This window comes from Gavialis gangeticus, unplaced genomic scaffold (genome assembly GCF_001723915.1).
Source record: "Gavialis gangeticus isolate Ggan-Ray unplaced genomic scaffold, GavGan_comp1, whole genome shotgun sequence".
Taxonomy (NCBI): Eukaryota; Metazoa; Chordata; order Crocodylia; family Gavialidae; genus Gavialis; species Gavialis gangeticus.
The window spans coordinates 73,286,435-73,297,184 of NW_017728993.1; the positions used below are offsets into that span (position 1 = coordinate 73,286,435).

Below are 10,750 nucleotides of genomic sequence, written 5' to 3' on the forward strand. Positions count from 1 at the left end.
TGGGGGGGGGGGGGAATCCCTAGTGTCATGCATATATCTGTTGGAAGAGTAAATTATAATGTAATGTTCTCATTGTTCCATTTGGAAAAAAGAACTTGCATTTGAAAAAGCATTGCATCTCTTAAGTTATAGTAACTGCCCTTTCACAAAAGAAATTGTAAACAAAATCATAACAGGTTAAAATTTGGTTTGGTTTAAATGATTTTGTGATAAACTGACAATATCCATTTAAAAAGTAGTATGAAAGGCTTTTGGGATTCGATGGGGGGGAAGAGATTGTTGTTTCCAACCACTTGTTCAGTAGAATATTACCAAATGCTTCCTTGTTGCATAGTATTATATTCCATTTCATAAAGCTTACGAGCACACACATTGTGCTTAGTGGTAGATGGAGTTTACCACTACTACCAGTCACCTTGTCATTTGAATGTGTGCTATGGTATGCAGCTATGTATTTTAATCTTATTACTTGCATCAAGGATTGTACATTAAACTTCTGTATTATAAGAAGGCAAATAATGTTTTAAAATGTAGAATGCCTCCATAATTATTAGTTCTAGACCTTGCTCTATTTGTGTTTCGGCTTCTCTGTACTTTTTGTTGAATTCTAATTACAGCTCCACAGATTTGAAGAATTAGGTTTAACACTGAATTACCCTGGCTTTTTCATATTTTTATTTGATTTGTGGGCATAGCCTTTAATAAGGGAGAGAAGTTCAGAAGGTGGCCTCAGAGTTGGTATACCGCTGATAAATGCAAGCAGGACTTAGGTTCTGCAGGGCCTTATCTGAGTTGACAGTCTTAACCACTGTCATCCTTTTTACGAAACTTAAAGTATTTAAACTGTTGTTTCATGTTCACTTGTTTAAAAAGTCGAATGACCTAAAGCATGAAATGAACTAAATTAAATGTTTGCTCCTTAGCATCTGCTGAGATTAGAATTCTTTATTTTTCATAGAATGGAAATTTCAGAAAAGTTGTTTTCGCATTTAAATATTTGGGTTTTATTAATGCATCTTACTCTGTGCCAGTTGCATGTTTGAATTTTGTCTTCTGTTGTATTAGACATGTAAGCTTTTTCCAGAGTTGCACTAGTTTTATTGCATGTTAGCAAAGCCTGGAGCTAAGTAAGCACATTTATATTTAACACACTAATGATTTATTATGGTTTATTGGTAGATTTTTCAGATAAGCACTTTGACTCTGAGGGTATATTAGATTGCTATAGATTCAGGTTTTAAATTTTTATTGCAAATAATAACTAGAGCTTTCTGGCTTTGTTTCATCAATAAAACACTTTAAATAAGGTTTCCATCTTAAACAGTAGATGAAAATGAATGAATATCTTTTTTTTTTGTGGGCATCTTTTCAGTCAAAGTTAAACAATCGATATGTTGTATATTAAGCAGACAACTTTTAATGATGGTGTGTTGTAATTTACATGCTCACCATCTTGAATAATAGTGTATTAAGGTTTCCTTTAAGGATGTTGGTCGAACCTAATGTTACTTTTAAATTGTGGTTGTTAATTGTATTGCTGGTCACTTTAAATCATTTACATTCCTTTCCATGCTTTTTTTTTAGTTCTAAATTAGGCATGGCTGATGATGTTTAATCTGATGACATTTTGCTTGTGTTTAAAAGCACTATGGGGGGGAACAAATGTAAAAGGATTGAAGGTACTATTTAACTAATGTAATTTGACTGCATGGTCTGTTTTGATGGTTCAGTGCTCTCAGCATGTGTCACATCATAGCCATTTTACCAGTGCTTTTAAGATTTTACTTCAGGTACAGATTAAATCTGACCTAGTTTGAGAGGATTGCCAACTGATTTATTTTTTAACTAAATGTTTAGGTTTAATTTCTCAGTTACATACAATAGTTGCAGACAGCTGCATTGTCCCTTTAATCAGTCTGCACTACCTACCCCAACCTATGAACAGTCTGTAATATTTAAATATTTTTCTTTTTAATAAAGATAATGACATTGTTCTTTATTGTGAAAAATATATGCTGGAATTCTCTTTCCCTGTTATGGGAATGTTATCTCTGGCTTCCATAGGTTAGCATGCTCGTTATCTGTGGGCAGCAAAGGTAACAGGCAATTGAATGATTATCACACGCGAGGTTTTGACATACCTTCCTTGGTCAGGCCATTTATGGTGAGAGGATTATACCCACTGAAAATAGTTTTGGCACGCCATCACTTCAGCAAAAAAGATGCTATCGAACATGCGCACATCCCCCAGCAGTCTGCTGCCTGCGATTGCTTTTCACAATATCCAATCTGTCCATCTGTCTGTCTGTTGCTGTGTTAGCTCCTTTGCTCAGGAGCGTCCTCGTCTTGGATTTTTTTTGTTCATCTTCCAAACAAAAGACCAGTAGTTCCTGTTTCTGTTCCAGCCAGGGTTGTCTGCCTCCGACAATCGTTGCACTGAAGCTTTTACATCTGGTATTTCCCTTGTCGGACAATGCAGTGCTGTATTCTCTCCTGAGTATCCATATTTCTGGTGATAATGCTAGCAGCGAGTGCTAGCATGTAGTGGTTTAGTTGCATTCACTAATGGGATTTGCCTCCTTCCCTTCCTTCATTGTTGCTAGGCAGTAACAGAAACCGTTTTGAGCAGTTTTAACTGAGGGTTTTGGTCTATAAAATCCACTCCATAGTTCCTCAGCTGCTGCACAGGCAGGCAGCAGTTTAAATGTGGGCTTTGACAGATGCTGTCTTCTGACAGAGCAGAATTTAACGTCATTGCTTGGCTGAATCCCACGTGATTGTTTGCATTCATTTTGACTAAATCCTAAGGCAGCCAGGAATCTTAGAGGTTTTTTGCTTCTGTTTGATAAATGATGCATATACAGTACCAGTGTAGTATTGGGTGAATCGTATGAACATAGCATGATGATTGAATGAATGATTGAATGTATGTTTTTACTTGTTTTCTTTTTTGAGTACCATAACTTAAAAAATTCCATGAGTGTGTTTTAATGTTAAATGTTCCCTTTTCTCTTTATTCCAGACACCATTCTGTGGTGCCTAAGAATTTTTAAATCTTAACTTCATTTAACTCTTTCACTCCTTTATAAGTATATTATCCTGCACCAAATGAGATGCATTTCTTAACATATTGTACTAATACAAATAAAAAAAGAATGCTGCTTGTACTTTACTCCATTCCGCTCATATAGAAACTCTTGATCTTAGGTTAGTCGGAGAAGCTGGCCACAGTCCATGTATTAACACCAAGGCATTAAGCCACCTCACTGCTATTAGTGGATTTCTTCCTCTGTAGAGGTCACAGCTTAGCCATATAGTATTAAGGGAGTAGAATCTTCTTTAAAGGCCATTACACTTATGAATTACTTTCTCCTTTCTTTTTAAATATCTATAGTGCATGTTTCATCTTGCTGTTCTTAGTATAATTTGCTTTTTTTCGTTTTTCATCAACTTCCTCCTCCTCCGGTGAAATAACATGACACGTTCTGTGATACATGCAGTATACAAACAAAATCTAATAAGCATTTCAACATAGAAATGGCATAATTGTAGTGAAAAATGATTGTTTGGGTATTTCATCATCTTTTAAAAGGATCAACTGATCACTGTGCCAGCTGCTGTAATGGGACTAGCCTTGACCAACACAGAATCTTTTCATTGGACTGCCCAGCTATATACATCATTTTAGTTTCTGTAGTGTACTGGTGCAAGTACCTCCTGTAATAAAGCTGAGTAGTAATTCAGGATTCCCCATGCAAAGTCGGTGCCATCTACTATTTTACACATGCATATTAAGAACTTACTGAAGACATGTAATCAGATATATCCTTCTGATTAAATTTCCTATGCATAAAAGTCCACTCTAATTGGGACAGTATTTTCTAGCTAAATATTTCCATTCTTAATCAGAGTTTGTGTAAGGTCTACTCTTTCAACATGCTCTTTGTATAAATGAAATAAAATTCCTTGGGGTGGGGCGAGTGTTACAGACAATATTGTGTTCTTTCACCAAGAGTAAATAATTACAGACCTTGTATATTTGCCTTTTGACTGAAGGATCCCACTGCACTAGGACACGCACTATTCTTGCTGCCTTTCAAGATGGTGGATCGTGGTATCCATTTTATAGTACATGCACATGTGTAGATTAAGTTGAATACTGTTTGTTGAATTCTGAAGCAGAGGTTAGAAAATTAATGAAGATATTCACATTGTAAGTTTATATGGAATAACATAGATTGAGCAGCTATTTTCTCAATTTGTAGGTGTCTTTAAACCTCACGCTTGCAAAAAGTACACTTGTCTACAGTAAGCCATATACTCCATATACCGTGGTTCTCAACCAGGGTGCCAAATCACCTTGGGGTATCTTGAGATTCTTTCAAGGGTGCAACAGGGTTGATGTGCAAACATGATTCATAAGATAAACCCAGAGATTTGAAATAAGAATCCATAATATTAAAAAAAAAAAATACTCTGGCTTGTTGTGATCCTTCTGACTTCTTTACAGCAGAGAGATTGCTCTATTTTTTTTAACTTAGTCAAGAAATGAATGAAACTAAGTGTTGACATTTTGTTGGGTGAGTGTTGAGTCTAGCAAGGGGTGGCTTGTGTTTTAAGGAGGTTGCTGAATATTTATTTTCTGCTTTGTTGCACCCAAAAATAATCCATTTTGATAGATTAAATAAGCTAATATATTCAAGTGCTGTTATAATACCTAGTTCCTTGTACTGATCTATGAACACTTCATTTTTCAGTATAAGCATCAATCCCTGAGGGCCAGATTTCCACAATAGCTTTTAATTTTGTACAGATCATAATGCATTTTTAGTCCTAATGCATGTTTAACTTATGAAAATAAGAAATCTCAAATAACATACCTGTATGTAAAATTCATCAACACGTCAGGAGTGTAAAAAGATCCAAGGAACAAAATTAACATTTGCTTCTTTAAATCTTGAATGGGCAAATATTTACTTTTTTAAAGAGTTTTATGTTGCAAAAGGGAAGAATTTGAAACTTTGAAAAGGAAGTATCTTACTTTGTGACACTCTCATCCCTTTTTTCTTTGTGAAGCTATTGTAGAAATGCAAAGAACACTGACTTTTTTCATTCAAGTAATTTGGGCTCTTCATTACTACTGTAGGTACTCTGAATTTTCAGCATTTGCTTTAACATAGTAGTCCCTTAGTATTTGGCCAACTCAGCAACCAGGGAATAATCAGAATGCTACTGTTCTTTTATCTTGGATTAAAATGAGCCTTTTGGGCTATATATCTTCATGTCCCCAAAAGCTGCTTGGCTGCTCATTTGCAAAACTCAATCCAAGAGTTATAAGAGATGTTTTTTTTAAAATATTGTTATCACTTCATTTTTATTTGGAGATTTCATTGTTTTCTGTTTGTAGTATGTGCAGCTAGTTTAAATAATGTAATGCTCTGCCAAAGAGCACATGCCCCCTGCGTATTTGTTCAGGGACAGTAATTAAGGCACCAGAGCCAAGGAGAGTTTGACTGTCAGCGAATTGAGAAGGGAATCCAGCCAGAGCATATGCATTTTAATCTGTGAGAAACATCCAGAGTTTAGAAGATGCTTTAATCTGAGCGAACATTTGCATGTAGCATATCAGACAGAAACAAACACGCATCCTTCCTTGCAAAGTTTGAACTTCTGACAAATATTTTTCAGGATGTCTTTTTTGACATTTGGTTCTGCAGTTATCTGTGATACTTTGCTTAATTTGACCAGTACTATGGTAAACTTAACATTTTAGGTGAGATGTTAGAGGTACATTCTGGTTGGCATTCGTAAGCATTTACGGAGTTTATATGTAAAATAGATCGTCTCACTGCATCATTGTAGGTGCATGTCTTGGCTAGAAGGATAATTTTTGGCTGACGTACTTCAGTGACCCATATAAAGGTCTAACATCCAGGATATTACTTCCTGAATTAAATAAGTGTTTAGATGGAGTATGCTACTTCCTACATTCATGTGTATTTCAGCTTATGCATATGAGAATATTCACATGGGAGTATTTCTGTTTGAAGCAAAGGGAATATTTCTCTTTACGCCTAGAGAAATATTCCAGTATACAAGTTTGAATTGTATGTTAGGGTTGCAGAGTTGTTTTGTGGTTCATGTACATATGCTACAGTCAGAACACATTTAGTTTCTCTAGTGCCACATACATTTTCTTTAACTGGGTGAAAAATGGCAATCTAGAAATGACCACAAGTGTCAGTGTTGCCTTCCTTATTTTCTTTCAGATATTTTCACTGTTGCTGAATTATTTCATATATACTACAATTGCTGAAAAATTCTTTCTAAAAGATTAGAATTGCCCCCTCCACATTAACCACAGCTGAGCCACAGACATTTAAATGCCTGTATTGACATCAAAGTTTCCTAAAGGGCTAACAAACACAGCAATAATGCTATCTGAATTAAATTCCAGTGTTGAGCAAACATCACTGAGGGCTCTTGACATTTGAACGGTGTATATTTTTGTGGTCTTCCTCCATTATCACAGATAGGTTCTTTCTTGCTCTATCAAGCTCGTTCCCATATCTTATGAAATTTGTTGGGAAGGGGGAGCCAACGCCTTTTTTGTTTAAGGTCAGGAGATATGCTGTTTGTTTCATATTTGGCATTTTCTAAATTAACTCAGCATCATGAAACCTGCCCCTTTTTAAATAAATAAATAAATAAAATAAAAGTCTAAGACTCAGTTGACGATTTTAGAGTAACTTCGTTGTTTACGCTAACATCAGGTAGGTCAACTTATGTAATAGTACCACACTTCGCATGTGAAAAATATGATTTTTGGAAGCATGGCACCACTCCCTCCCTCCTTCAAAAGCCAAAAGAATCAAAACACAGCACAGGCCTACATTGTTTGTCCTATGTTAGTGCCGCATGTAAGTGCAATATATAGAATTCCTCTTGTGCTATCTCCCAGTCATCTTTCTTTTCTTAAAATATTTTCTTTTCTTCCTCTTCATCCATTTTACACTTTTCCTATCCTCTGTAACTTCACTCTTCTCCTTCCAAGGCTTGCTTCTAACTCTTGCTAATGTAAACAGTGAATAGGAGTTCATTTACACTGTAATATTTTGACTTTTGTAGCTGTCCCCTGCTGCACTGATACTTACTTGTAGTGCTTCCTGCCTGTCATTGTTTCTTGTGCATTTGAAAAGGAGCTGGTACTTTATGAAGCTTTAATTGAGCTTTGCAGGGAAAAGAAGGCTAGCCTGCAGCATAAAAAAAAAAAAAAACCTAAACTTATAACCCGTCCTTTATACCCTGTTCTACTCCTTTCTGCACCTGCTTGCATAAAGTTATGGGGTCAAGAAACCTGGTATATAAAATGGATTGCAAGGTTGAAGTATTCTGGTGCCTGTTAATCATAGCTGGTAGTATATATGGTAACACAGTTTTAGAGGAACACACTTACTGTGAAATTGTATATATTGTGTAAGTGCTATAAATTGCAATGGGATTTTTTTTCAAGCATACTTCTTTTAAAATAAAGCATTACAAGCATTATCTAAAAGATTAAAGATACTGTTTTTTATTGCTTGGTGGTATTGTACTGGTAGCGGCACACATTCAAAAGTCATAGATCAAGTCCCCCCCCCTCCTTGTGAAATGTTTAAAAAGAAATGCATCTATTTTGAATGTTTTTTATTTGCTTTCTAGGTATTTTGTCTTAAGATGCACAGTTTTCAAACTGTCATAACTGAATTGCTAAAAAACTTAAAATAGGTTTAAACTGAGTCTGCTTACAGATGTGGGGACCCTCCCCCCCAGCACTTTGCTTTCAGCTCGGTGCGCCCCCACACTGAGCGCAGCACATGCCCAGAAGAGGCATTGCATCTGTTTAATCTGGTTTACCCAGTGTCTGTATAGCTTGCATGTTTCAGTGGGGCTTTTTGGCACTTTTATCTAATAGCTGATTGAATCAGCTATTAAATAAAAGTGCCAAAAAGCCCCGCTGAAGCATAAAAGCTGTACAGATGCCGGGGAGCTGGGTCGAACTCATGTGATTCCTTTTGTGGTAAAGTGCCGGGGTGGGGGGTGGGTTTCACATCTGTCAGCACCCTGAGTGTCTTGCAGGAAAAACACTAAGCATCATGAAACTTTCAATAAAATTGCAAAACTTGGCAGCATTATATTCAAAATTTTAAAATGTAGTATACTGCAGCATAGCTAGAAGGAATTTGTGCTTTATTTACTGTATTGTTAGCCTCCATTTTTAAATGAAAGCATTGAAGAATCTGAGTAGGAGGGCAGATCAAGAGCAATTATGCTGCCAGTTGTGAGTTAGATGCATGTTTCTGAAGGTGTTTGGAGAAATACCAAGTAGTGAGGCTCATGAAATCCCTGATGTTTCTAGGGAATGAACATATTTTTTGTTTCCCATATGAAGGAAAAGAAAGCGCTCTCTACCATATCTTCAACAGGGTGATGTATTTGATTTTATATGTCTCTAAGTTTGCTTGCTTACTGCTGAATCTCAGCAGAGTTCAGGTACTTGTAGGCTTACCCTGGCCAGTGTTCTTTCCTGGAGGCAGGATTCTGAAGTCTTGATGCTGTAGGTCCTGAGACCAATGTTGATCCACTTCATATCCCCAAGTAGTTTAAGGGCATCTTTTCCTAGAAAAGGTTTACTGTTTAATGTCCTTTGTAATGCATAACAGTTAAAGCGGTTTAATAGGAGACTTTGCAAGGTTGCTTAAGCATACTTTGTGTTGGAATGATATTAGCTCTACTGGTCCAAGAAACATGCAAGGGGCAAGGATTTTTCATAGATTTCATAGACATTTGGGGCTGGAAGGCACCTCGCGAGATTGAGTCCAGTCCCCCTGCCACAGGCAGGAAGTCTGCTGGGGTCATATCAGAGATGTAGGTTTTCTGGAAAAAAACTCCAATGCCCTAAATAGAGCATGATCTGATTTAGCATGTTTATTTGACTTATATTTAGTAAACAAAACTAAAAAAGTACCCCATGTTAATTCTGTGTCCCAATAGCCACAAGTATTTGAACTGAACTTTTGATTAAGGTGTGCTGTATTTAATTTTTTTCCTAATGTGGTTTACAAGTTATATTCAAATAAGTTCAAAGCTTTAAGTGGAAAGAAATTATTTTTATTGGAATACTTGTAAAAAAAAAAAAAAAAGTTTCACTGTCACTATCTGTAGAATCACTTGCACTACTTATTAGTTCCATTTCAGAATCAGATTTAAGTAAATCTGATTCACAACTACTTGAACCAGTTTCTCTTTCACTAAAGGATGGTTTTACCAATGAGTCTATGGGCAAGGGCAGCTTATCACACTGCCTCTTCTTCACTAATTGTGCTTCTGACTGCTTCTCCAGAAGCAAGAGATTTTGAGAAACAGAAACAAGCTTAGCGATGTGTTCATTTGGTTTTGATTTGACCTGCACAGCCAATTAGGTGAATTTATAACTTGACTTTTGGTTTGGATTATTATGCGAGTGTATTTACCCTCCTGTTTACAAATCAATATACAAGTACGTACATGTACTCTCTAACAAACTTCCTAGGGATAATCACCTAAAAACATTAATTGCAACTTTGAAACTGCCAAGCTTGCCTAATATTGTATTGGCATCCATTCATTGTTACTAATGAATTTTATGGAACAATACATTTTTAAAAATGGAAAATTTGACATGGAAAAATAAAGCACTGGAAAATTTTCCATCCCACCTTCCTGGGTCAAATGATCCCAGCAAGATAAACATCCAAACACCTTTTAAATAGGTCCAGAGTAGGTGCTTGCACCACCTCTGGGAGGAGTCTGTTCCAGACCCTGGACACTCGGACTGAAAAGAACTTTTTTTTGTGTGTCCAATATAAATTGGCCTTCCAGGAGTTTGTGGGTGACATCTTTTATTGACCTGTGAGGTCAGTATCGGCATTCAGTCCTTTGTTCCTAGTGTTCAACCAACTTACGGACTTGCATTCCCAGGCTCGCCTTTTGAAGCTGTTTTGTAAATTTCCCTTGTGCACAAGGATAGTCAGGTCAGAGTTAGTGTTGGTTGTTCTGTGAACAGTGTTCTCCTACATATCTGTGTTACTGTTCTTAAACTTTTCCCTATGATCATTCATTCTGGTTCATAGTTTTATTCTAGTTTTACAGGCATAGTTTCCATGAGGGTAGTTGGTACACTGGATAAGATTTTTATCACATTTTGGGATAAGCACTTGTAGAATCCATAAGTTCTGATTGCTTTGTTATGGGGGGGTGTGGGATTGATTGTTATAGTAGTGGAGATACATTAACAGATTTTATGTCTACTGTTAAGGAAAAGGTGCATCCCATTTAATTCTCTGTTGTACACTTTTCAATGCCTCTGCCTTTTCTTGAGACCTGAAAAAAATGCACTGAATTTGAAAGCTTTTTGAAGTCTGCCCTAACCATGTGGTAAAAGATCACCCCCACAAATTCTTGCCTTAAACAGGCATGCATTTTTATTCCTAGAAAAGCATAGGAGATTTCAAATTTGTAGAAAAAGCATCAAAACATCCATGCAAAAAAAAATGTGTTTTGAGTATCCTTTTGAAAATTTTTTTGGATTTTTGTCAAGTTTTCTCAGGGTTGCAGTTTCTTCTTCCACAGCTGTTTTGTTCCATGAGCTCTGCCACTGCAACAAGCTCTGCTTAGCTTATTCAGTCTACAATATTCATTCTGCTACCAGAGACATTCCATGTTAACAACT

General features: G+C 36.4%; 2 protein-coding genes across 2 annotated transcripts in view; one reads left to right on the top strand and one right to left on the bottom strand.

The window, feature by feature from the left end:
- B3GALT2 (beta-1,3-galactosyltransferase 2) overlaps positions 1–2,717 on the bottom strand; it is a 9,933-nt gene extending 7,216 nt beyond the window's left edge. Inside the window, exon 1 of the mRNA XM_019502025.1 lies at positions 2,142–2,717. The gene's annotated coding sequence lies outside the window, so the exon portion shown is untranslated. The remainder of the gene's footprint in view (positions 1–2,141) is intronic.
- Positions 1–10,750, top strand: part of CDC73 (cell division cycle 73) — a 206,751-nt gene that overhangs the window by 108,967 nt on the left and 87,034 nt on the right. The window lies entirely within an intron of this gene.